This window comes from Triticum urartu, chromosome 7 (genome assembly GCF_003073215.2).
Source record: "Triticum urartu cultivar G1812 chromosome 7, Tu2.1, whole genome shotgun sequence".
NCBI classification, from domain to species: domain Eukaryota; kingdom Viridiplantae; phylum Streptophyta; class Magnoliopsida; order Poales; family Poaceae; genus Triticum; species Triticum urartu.
In genome coordinates, this window is record NC_053028.1 from 546,236,063 (window position 1) to 546,247,885 (window position 11,823).

Sequence of the window (11,823 nt, forward strand, 5' to 3'; positions counted from 1 at the left end):
TGTTTCTTTTTTTAAAAAATTCTATGGATGGTGAATATACATCAAATGGGTCAGTAGCACATACACATCCAAATGATTTTTTTCGTTTTTCTATTTGTCTTCTTCAGTTTTTTTTATTTTTTTATTTCTTTTTTATTTTTTCTACATCATGATTTTTGTTTTGTTTTTACTTTTATTTTAAATATCTTTATCTTTATTTTTATATTTTCGGATTTGCTAATACTTATCTAGATTATTTTTAGCTATGTCACACCTAAATTGTTCACCACACGATCAAACATATTTGTTTCGTGTAAATTTGTTTTGTTCACATGCATGTGCCTTGTGTTATTTATCGGTTTTCCAATCACTCTGGTGGCCGTTTTTCTCGTTGCCTCCCATGTTGCGCTGGTGCGAGTATATGGGTCTCTCTTTCACATGGGTCGTGACTCATCGGGATAAGATTTAGCAATGTCTCATCAAAATTTTCAAACTTATGATCTTTTTGTTGCTGAATTTTTTGTTATGTGTCTGGCATGTAGAGAAATAGGATGCAACTCTCAATGTATTGATAGGTGCATATGCACAAGTATATATAGTACACAGGGCAAGTCATATCCTCAACTATACAAAAGGAGGAGACTTGGAGTACAAGAATACATGTGCTAAATACATATCTCAACCCCCCCCCCCCCCCCCCCCCCCCACGCAGTCGAAGCGACACCGTTGCTGACGCAAAGACTGGGCCGGAATTCCTCGAAGGACGTTGTAGGCAAGCCTTTGGTCATGATGTCGGCAAATTGTTGGGAGGTGGGTACATGGAGAACATGAACATGGCCAAGCCCACCTGATCCCGAACAAAATGGATATCAAGCTCAATGTGCTTGGTGCGACGATGATGAACCGGGTTGGCGGAGAGGTAGACGGCGGAGATGTTGTCGCAGTAGACGATCGTGGCCTTCTCAACAGGACACGAGAGCTCGTAAAGAAGCTGACGAAGCCAGGAACACTGAGCAACAACATTAGCCACAGCGCGGTACTCAGCCTCGGCGCTAGACCGCGAGACGGTGGGCTGCCGCTTGGACGACCACGACACCAGGGACGGTCCAAGGAAGATGCAGTAACCCGAAGTAGAGCGATGGGTGTCCGGGCAGCCAGCCCAGTCGGCGTCGGAGTAGGCGACCAGATCAGTGGTAGTGGAGGCGCACAGAGTAAGACCAAGATCCATAGCACCGCGGATGTAGCGGAGAATCCGCTTAACGACAGTCCAGTGAACGTCTCGAGGAGCATGCATATGCAGGCAGACCTACTGAACCGCGTACTGAAGCTCTAGCCGAGTGAGAGTGAGGTACTGGAGAGCACCAACAATGGACCGGTAGAAGGCAGCATCCGGAGCGGGAGTACCATCAGTAGTGGAGAGCTTGGCCTTTGTGTCGACAGGCGTGGCGGCCGGTTTGCAGTTAAGCATCCCAGCACGGTCGAGGAGTTCATGAGCGTACTTTCGTTGATGAAGGAAGAAACCATCAGGACGGCGCACCACCTCAACACCGAGGAAGTAGTGTAACGGACCCAAGTCCTTGATGGCAAACTCAGCATGGAGACGATCAGTAGGCCGGCGAAGGAGCTCAGAAGGGCATGCTGTCAGGATGATGTCGTCAATATAGAGAAGCAGATACACCGTGTCGGTGCCCTGGTGATAAATAAACAGCGAAGCATCGGAGCGTGTAGAGCGGAAGCCGAGTTGATGAAGAAACGCTGCGATGCGCTCGTACCTGGCACGAGGAGCCTGCTTGAGCCCATATAATGAGCGTGAGAGCAGGCACACATGATCAGGACACGCTGGATCAACAAACCCCGTGGGCTGCTGACAGAAGACCTGCTCCTCAAGATGACCATGGAGGAAAGCGTTGGAGACGTCCATCTGATGAACCGGCCAGGCACGAGAAACCGCCAACTGTAAAACAGTGCGGATCGTCCCGAGCTTAACAACCGGAGCGAAGGTGTCGATGAAGTCCACACCGGCGCGTTGCCGGAAACCACGAACAACCCAACGCGCCTTGTAGCGATCAAGAGTGTCGTCGGGACGAAGCTTGTGTTTGAATACCCACTTCCCGGTGATCACATTGGCGTGCCGGGGACGGGGAACAAGTTGCCACGTCCGGTTCTGCTGCAAAGCGTCGAACTCCTCCTACATCGCGGCCATCCAGAGGGGATCGCAAAGAGCGGCCCGGACCGAGGACGACAGCGGAGAGGGAGCGGACGTCGAGGCGGTGCAGACGTAGTCATCCGCATAACGCGAGCTCGGCCGGAAGACACCGGTGCGCGAGCGCGTGACGGGCCCGGCCATCGGAGCAGCCGCGGGTGGCGGCGAGGCTGCAGGTGCACCGCCAGAAACCGCCGTGGCATCCATAGCGTCCACGAAAGAAGCGGGCCGAGCTAGAGACGAGGCCGCGGCGGTAGCAGAACAAGGTGGCGTTGGGGCAACGGTCGCGCCAGCAGGCGACCGAGGCGGGGTCGGGGAAGCGCCAGGAGAGGTCGGCCTAGCAGGCGGCCCAACATGCGGCCCGGCATGCATGGCGGAGGACCGGGACAACGTCGACGTGGCTCCAGGCGACGAGGGCGTCGAGCCGAAGGAGAGAGCCGCGGACGTCCCCGATCCGAAGGAGGGCCGCGCGGGCGGGGGTGCCGGAGCACCCAAGACCGGCAGCGGGCGGCGGCGCGGAGAAGAACCCGCCGCGGGAGGGGAAGATAGCGCCACCTGTTCCTGTGCAAAGGGAAACACAAGCTCATCAAAGTACACGTGCTGTGAGGTGATGACACGGTGAGACACGGGGTCATAGCAGCGATAACCCTTAGTGTTGGTCGGGTAACCAAGGAAGACACATGGAACGGATCGAGGAACGAGTTTATGAGATGTGGTGGCGGTGGTGTTGGGATAACAACGGCAACCGAAAATACGGAGACCATCATAGGAGGGAGGAGTGCCATATAAGAGATGGTGAGGCGCATAGTTCTAGCGCAGACGACATGGTCGGAGGTTAAGGAGTAGGGTGGCGGTGGCGAGGGCGTCGGGCCAGAACCGAGAAGGCATTTAGGCATGGAAAAGAAGGGTACGCACACACTCATTGAGGGTGCGAAGGATGCGCTCGGCACGGCCATTCTGCTGGGAGGTGTACGGACATGTGAGGCGAAACACAGTGTCGTGGGAGGAAAGAAGATGGCGAATGGTGAGGTTGTCGAATTCTTTCCCGTTGTCGGTTTGAAGTGCGAGTATGGGTCGCCCAAACTGTGTGGAGACATAAGAATAAAATGCGATGAGGGTGGCTGCAGCATCAGATTTCCTACGAAGAGGAAATGTCCACACAAAGTGAGAGTAATCATCCAGTATAATAAGATAGTAAAGATAACCAGAATTACTGGGTACTGAAGATGTCCATACATCGCTGTGAATTAATTCAAACGAAAAAGAAGCAACTATGGAAGAGGAACTAAACCGAAGGCGAACATGTTTGCCTAACCGGCAGGCTTCACAGGAGTGAGTGGCCGTTTTATTACAGGAAAAGGAAAATCCTCTCATTATTTGACGAAGGGAAGAAGTGCTAGGATGCCCGAGACGAGCATGCCAAAGATCGACGCCGGCGGAAAGAGCTCGAGGACCACCCGAAGATGACGGCGACTGAACTGGGTAGAGGTCGCCGGGATTGTCACAGCGGTGAAGAATCATCCTGGTGCGAGCGTCCTTAACAGAAAAGCCAACTTCGTCAAATTCCATAGTTACAGAATTATCACGAGAAAGATTACGAACAGAAACTAAGTTCTGAATAAGATTAGGAGAAACAATGACATTATTAAGAGAAAGAGGCCTAGAGTTAGAGGGAAAGGGTGCAGAACCAACATGAGAGATGGGAAGACCAACACCATTGTCGATGATGATGCGAGAGGGGGTGGAAGTGGGATGGACGGAGGAGAGGTTACCCGGATGAGCGGAAATATGAGCGGTGGCACCGGAGTCCATGATCCAATCGCCGCCACCACCAGAGTAGGGTGGCGCCTGCTGCAGCGCCGCTAGGAGGGCCGGGTCGTAGTAGGGAGCGCCGTACGCGCCGGGTGCGCCATACGTGCCGTAGGAGGGCGCGACAGGAGGGGCGGGAGCGCCGCCATAGGCGCCGAGAGGCGCGGCTAGGAGCGCCTGGTGCGTGCTTGGGCGGGGGCCGAGGATGCCCTGGGCGGGGAGGGGGGCGCGGCACTGACATGCTGTATACGTGCACGACCCCCGTCCAGGGATTGTAGCCGCCGGCCCAGCGTGGCGGGGGCTGCTGCTGGGGAGGTGGACCGCCGCCGCCACCTTTCCCTCCTCCTTGGCATTGACCACCGCGACCGCGGCGACGGTTGCCGCCGTTCCCACCGTTGCGCGGTGGTTGGGGTGGCTGGGGCACCAGCGTGGGCTGCGGGACAGCCGAAGGGCGAGGCGCCGAGGATGGTGTAGGGGCGCCGTTGGAGAGGCCGGCAGCGAGAGCGGTGTGGACGACACGAGTGCGGAGGTGCTTCATCCGCCGCTCCTCAAGACGAAGATAGGCCACCGCCCGCTCGTAAGTAGGGTTGGCCATGAGGGTGAGGTTGGAGGCGGCGTTGCCGAAGTCCTCGTTGAGGCCGGTGGTGAGCGTCGAGAGGAGGAGCTCGTCGCCCACCTTGAACCCGACTTCGTTGAGCTCGTCGGAGAGGGTCTTGAGCCGGAGACAGTAGGCGTCGATATTGGAGTCATTTTGATGACACCCAAAAAATTCCTGCTGCAAGAAAACAATCCGCTGAAGCTTGTTGTCGGTGAATAGGCCATTGATCTTGGTCCACACCATGTAGGCATCGTCCCCATCGCGAACGACGGTGTGGAAGATGTCCGGAGAGACGGTGAGGAAGAACCACCGGATGAGGGTGGCGTCGATGGCGAGCCAGTTGGCGTCGTGGTTGCCGGCGAAGAAGTTGGAGAGACCGTCCACGTGATCACGAAGGTTGTACTCACGGAAGAGGAGATTGAAGTAGGTTTTCCAGGCATAGTAGTTTGCGGAGGTGTGGAAGAGGATGATGGGGACGTGATCGGAGAGATGGATGTTGCGGATGTCTGCGGCTTGGGGCTCATCGGGTTCGGACCCATAGGAAGAGTCGAACGGGTTGCTAGGGGGAGCGCCGAAGGAGGAGGAGGTGCCGAGGGCCGACATGGCAGCAAGGGGAGATGGTGGCGCGGGATGGGTTCGGTAGGGTTTTAGGGTTTTGGGAAGGGGGCGGCTCGGATGGAGTAGCGGGGCGCGGCGGGGAGGGTTGGGGGGGGGGGGGGGCGGGGGGGGCGGGGGGGTGGGGGTGGGGGCAGGCGGCGCAGCGGCCGGGGAGGCGGTGACGCAGATCAGCGGGAGCGGCGGCAGCCAGGAGGGGCGATGGCGGCGCGGCTAGGGCTGGGATCGAGGGTTTAGGCTGATACCATATAGAGGAATATGATGCAACTCTCAATGTATTGATAGGTGCATATGCACAAGTATATATAGTACATAGCGCAAGTCATATCCTCAACTATACAAAAGGAAGAGAATTGGAGTACAGGAATACATGTGCTAAATACATATCTCAACATCGCACATTGGGGGCATTTCGTGGATCGTGTTTGTTGTCAGGGTTGTGTCAGTTTTCACTTTGTGCACACTGCAGCTTTTTTCACTCTATGTTGTGGGTGTGGTTTAGTTTTTATATAGAGTAACATGACTCCTTGCTCTCTAACTTTCTCTCATTGAGTTGCGGTTAAGTTTCTCATTGTGCCTATTATGTTTTCTTTTTCTTTAATTTGTTAGTTTTGTATTGGCCTTTTGTTTTCTTTTATTTGTTACCTTTTATAGTTGTCCCATTTACAACTAAACTCTTGACTCAAATTTGGGCTCATGGTTTGTTTCATTCTAGTTGCAAGCTCATCCTTGACTCGGAGCTGGGCCTATGTTTTTTTTCATCCCAGCTGCAAGTCCATCCTTGACTCGCAACTTGGCTCGCGTTTGTAGTTGTCTCAGTTGCAAGTCCATTCATGAGTAGCGACTCGTATCATGGTTTTGTGTAGTTGTCCTAATTGCAAGTCCACCCTCAACTTGCAACTTGTATTGTAATTTTGTGTAGTTGTCCTAGTTACAAGTATACACACGACTCTCTACAAGGCCCGTAGTTTGTTTCATGCCAGTTTCAAGCTCAACCTTAACTCTCGTAACTTGGCATGTATTCTATTTTCATCTCGGTTGCTGGTCCACCCTTGACTCACAACTGGCCTCATAGTATGTTTCATCTTGATAACCCACAAGTATAGGGGATCGCAACAGTTTTCGATAAGTAAGAGTGTCAAACCCAACGAGGAGCTAAAGGTAGAACAAATATTCCCTCAAGTTCTATCAACCACCGATACAACTCTACGCACGCTTGACGTTCGCTTTACCTAGAACAAGTATGAAACTAGAAGTACTTTGTAGGTGTTGTTGGATAGGTTTGCAAGAAAGTAAAGAGCACGAAAATAAAACTAGGGGCTGTTAAGGTAAAGAAGCAACTAAAGTAAATATAGCGAGTGTGGAAAAGTGGTGGTAGGAGTTGCGAAATTGTCCCTTAAGCAATTGACTACTTTACTAGACCGATAGCAAGTATTATGTGGGAGAGGCCACTGCTAGCATGTCATCTCTGACTTGGAACTCTATGCACTTATGATTGGAACTATTAGCAAGCATCCGCAAGTACTAATGTTCATTAAGGTAAAACCCAACCATAGCATTAAGATATATTGGTCCCCCTTCAATCCCGTATGCATCAATTTCTATGCTAGGTTGAAGCTTCTGTCACTCTTGCCCTCCAATACATAGTCCTATCAACATACAACTAACCCTATGGTGTGATCCACGCGCGCGCTCATATGATGGGCACCAAAGGACATCAACATAACCACAAGCAAATTAAATCAATCATAGCAATTCATCAACCACCGATGGGACAACGAAAATCTACTCAGACATCATAGGATGGCAACACATCATTGGATAATAATATGAAGCATAAAGCACCATGTTCAAGTAGAGGGTACAGCGGGTTGCGGGAGAGTGGACCGCTGTAGATAGAGGGGGGAAGGTGATGGATATGTTGGTGAAGATGGCGGAGGTGTTGGTGAAGATCGCGGTGATGATGATGATGGCCACGGCGGCGTTCCGGCGCCACCGGAGGAGAGGGGGAGAGGGGCCCCCTTCTTCCTCTTCTTCCTTGACCTCCTCCCTAGATGGGAGAAGGGTTTACCCTCTGGTCCTTGGCCTCCATGGCATGGGAGGGGCGAGAGCCCCTCCAAGATTGGATCTGTCTCTCTGTCTTTCTCTGTTTCTGCGTTCTCAGATTCTTCCCTTTCACCGTTTCTTATATTCCCGGAGATCCGTAACTCCGATTGGGATGAAATTTTAACACGATCTATATCCGGATATTAGCTTTCTTGCGGCGAAAGAAGGGCATCAACCGCCTTATGGGGTGGTCACGAGGGTCAGGGGCACGCCTGACACCCTGGGGCACGCCCCCCTACCTCGTGCCCCCCTCGGGCACCGTCTCGCGATGATTCCACTTCCCAAAATTCATAAATATTCCAAAATAAATCTCCGTCAGTTTTTATTCCGTTTGGACTCCGTTTGGTATGGGTTTTCTGCGAAACAAAAAACATGCAACAAACAGGAACTGGCACTGGGCACTGGATCAATATGTTATTCCCAAAAATAGTATAAAAAGTTGCCAAAAAGTATATGAAAGTTGAATAATATTGGCATGGAACAATCAAAAATTATAGATACGACGGAGACGTATCAGCATCCCCAAGCTTAATTTCTGCTCGTCCTTGAGTAGGTAAATGATAAAAAAAGATAATGTTTGATGTGGAATGCTACCTAGCATAATCTTGATCACATCAACTAGATAGTCTCACATCAACTAGGCATATCAACGGGCTATGGAGATGCCCATCAATAGATATCAATGTGAGTGAGTAGGGATTGCCATGCAACGGATGCACTAGAGCTATAAGTGTATGAAAGCTCCAACTGAAACTAAGTGGGTGCGCATCCAACTTGCTTGCTCATGAAGACCTCGGGCATTTGAGGAAGCCCATCATCCGAATATACAAGCCAAGTTCTATAATGAAAATTCCCACTAGTATATGAAAGTGATAACTCAAGAGACTCTCTATATGAAGAACATGGTGCTACTTTGAAGCACAAGTGTGGGAAAAGGATAGTAGCACTGCCCCTTCTCTCTTTTTCTCTCATTTTTTTATGTTTTTATTTTTATTTTTTGGTGGGCTTCTTTGGCCTCTTTTTTTTATTTGGGCTTCTTTGGCCTCTTTTATTTTTTGTAAAGTCCGGAGTCTCATCCCGAATTATGGGGGAATCATAGTCTCCATCATCCTTTCCTCACTAGGGCAATGCTCTAATAATGATGATCATCACACTTTTATTTACTTACAACTTGATATTACAACTCGATATCTAGAACAAAGATATGACTCTATATGAATGCCTCCGGCGGTGTACCGGGATGTGCAATGATCTAGCGTAGCAATGACATCAAAAAACGGACAAGCCATGACAACATCATGCTAGCTATCTTACGATCATGCAAAGCAATATGACAATGAATGCTCAAGTCATGTATATGATGATGATGAAAGTTGCATGGCAATATATCTCGGAATGGCTATGGAAATGCCATGATAGGTAGGTATGGTGGATGTTTTGAAGAAGGTATATGGTGGGTTTATGGTACTGGCGAAAGTTGCGCAGTACTAGAGAGGCTAGCAATGGTGGAAGGGTGAGAGTGCGTATAATCCATGGACTCAACATTAGTCATAAAGAACTCACATACTTATTGCAAAAGTCTATTAGTCATCAAAACAAAGTACTACGCGCATGCTCCTAGGGGGATAGATTGGTAGGAAAAGACCATCGCTCGTCCCCGACCGCCACTAATAAGGAAGACAATCAATAAATAAATCATGCTCCGACTTTGTTACATAACGGTTCACCATACGTGCATGCTACGGGAATCACAAACCTCAACACAAGTATTTCTACAATCCACAACTACCCACTAGCATGACTCTAATATCACCATCTTTATATCGCAAAACTATTGCAAGGAATCAAACATATCATATTCAGTGATCTACAAGTTTTATGTAGGATTTTATGACTAACCATGTGAATGACCAATTCCTGTCATCTCTCTAAATAGATATAAGTGAAGCAAGAGAGTTTAATTCTTTCTACAAAAGATATGCCCCGTGCTCTAACATGTATAAGTGAAGCAAAAGAGCATTCTACAAATGGCGGTTGTATATGTAAAGAGAAACAGGCAATCCAAGCTTCAAATGATATAAGTGAAGCACATGAAGCATTTTATAAAGCCATACTCAAAAGATATAAGTGAAGTGCAATGAGCATTCTATAAATCAACCAAGGACTATCTCATACCAGCATGGTGCAAAAAATAAACATGAAAACTAAAGCAAAGAAGCTCCAAGATTGCACATATCGCATGAACGAAACGAATCCGAAAACATACCGATACTTGTTGAAGAAAGAGGGGATGCCTCCCCAGCATCCCCAAGCTTAGACGCTTGAGTCTCCTTGAATATTTACTTGGGGTGCCTCGGGCATCCCCAAGCTTGAGCTCTTGCCTCTCTTCCTTCTTCTCACATCGAGACCTTCTCGATCATCGAACACTTCATCCACACAAAACTTCAACAGAAAACTTGGTAAGATTCGTTAGTATAATAAAGCAAATCACCACTATAAGTACTGTTGCAAACCAATTCATATTTTGTTTTTGCATTGTGTCTACTGTAGTATAACTTTTTCATGGCTTAATCCACTAATATAAATTGATAGTTTCATCAAAATAAGCAAACTATGCATCAAAAACAGAATATGTCTAAAACAGAACAGTCTGTAATAATCTGAACATTCACCATACTTCTGATACTTGAAAAATTCTACCAAAATTAGGAAAATAAACAATTCGTATAGGAAGACAGTGCAAAAAGAATCAGAACCATTTGACGTTCCAGCTAAAAATGTAAAATCACGCACTACAACCAAAGTTTCTGTCCTGCACCGTACAAACTATCAAGCAAATGTAAACATCCTAAAGGCAAACCTTGGCACATTATTTTTATAATACAATGGAATTGTACAAGGGGATAGTTATTTTTGTTGTAAAGTTTCTGTAATCAAGATTCACAAAGTTGCTGTGAGCATGAACAAAGTTCAAGGAGCTCTCCCACTTCAACAGTGCTTGTCTTTCTCACTTTCACTTTCTTTTTTTGAAAAGTTTTGGGTTCCCCTCTTTATTTTTGTTGTTTTTAAACTATATGAAAGCACTCAACAGAAATAAATTACTCTCTAAAACTTCCGGGTTGTCTCCCTGGCAGCGCTTTCTTTAAAGCCATTAAGCTAGGCATATAGTGCTCAAGTAGTGAATCCACCCGGATCCCAAGGTATATCAAAGCCAATTTTAATTAACAATGATTTGTAATTTAGTAGTGAGCACAAGGTAACATATATCATGTAATGACGAAGTCTAACTCTCTTCCTATGCATCGACATGTCATAAAAGAACAATTCATGCACACATAGTAAAGGCCAATGCATAGTATAAACAGTTTCTTGCAAATTTGTCATATTGGAAACATAGAGAGGTGGAGATATAGTTCTTCTCTCATAATAATTGCAAGTAGGAGCAGCAAGCACATGCATATTATATCTATCAAAATCATCATGTGCAACGGTAAAAGGCAACCCATCAATATAATCCTTAATAAGTGCAAACTTCTTCGATATAGTGTAGTTGGGAGAATTCAAAAAGATAATAGGACTATCATGCGTGGGTGCAATAGCAACAACTTCACGTTTAACATAAGGAACTATAGCAAGTTCATCTCCATAAGCATCATTCATATTGGCATCTTGGCCACAAGCATAGCAAGCATCATCAAAAAGGGATATTTCAAGAGAATCAATGGGATCATAACAAGCATCATAGCAATCATCCTTCGGTAAGCACGAAGGGGAATTAAACAATGTATGAGTTGAAGAGTTACTCTCATTAGAAGGTGGGCACGGGTGATCAATCCGCTCTTCCTCCTTTTGTTCTTCGCTCTCCTCCTCATCTTTTTCATCCAATGAGCTCACAGTTTCATCAATTTCTTCTTCCATAGACTCCTGCAAAATATTAGTCTCTTCTTGGACAGCGGAGTATTCCTCAATATATAGTTTAACATAGGTATTAGAAGCATAATTATCATAGCAATATTTAAGTATAGCAAAATTTTCAGATTTGTGAAAAGTAGCATCATACTTTTCAATCAAAGAAGCAATTTCATAAGCACCCTCAAAAGAAACAAATTCTTCAATTTGTTGAACACCATAGTAACTATAAACACCTTTAGCATAAGAAGATAAGATTCCATTATCAATAAACTCACATTGGTAGGGAAGGTGTTTCTTAGGGTTTTCAGAACAACAAGTAAAATCATATAATTCACATAAATTCCAAGCATAGCATTGCAAACGTTGAATTTGACTCCATAATAATTTCCCTTTTTCAGATATACGGTGTCGCACATAACAAGCATGCTCATCTAAAGATTTGCCCTTAACTAAGCTAGTTGGGGTTTCAGCACGAGCACATAGGGATCGAAGATGATCCAAGTAATAAGCTTCAGCAGTGTGATAGATTTTGATTGGTTCTTCAACCATTGGTTCAGTAGGTACAAATATTTTTTTGGTATTTTGCGTTTCCTACCCATAA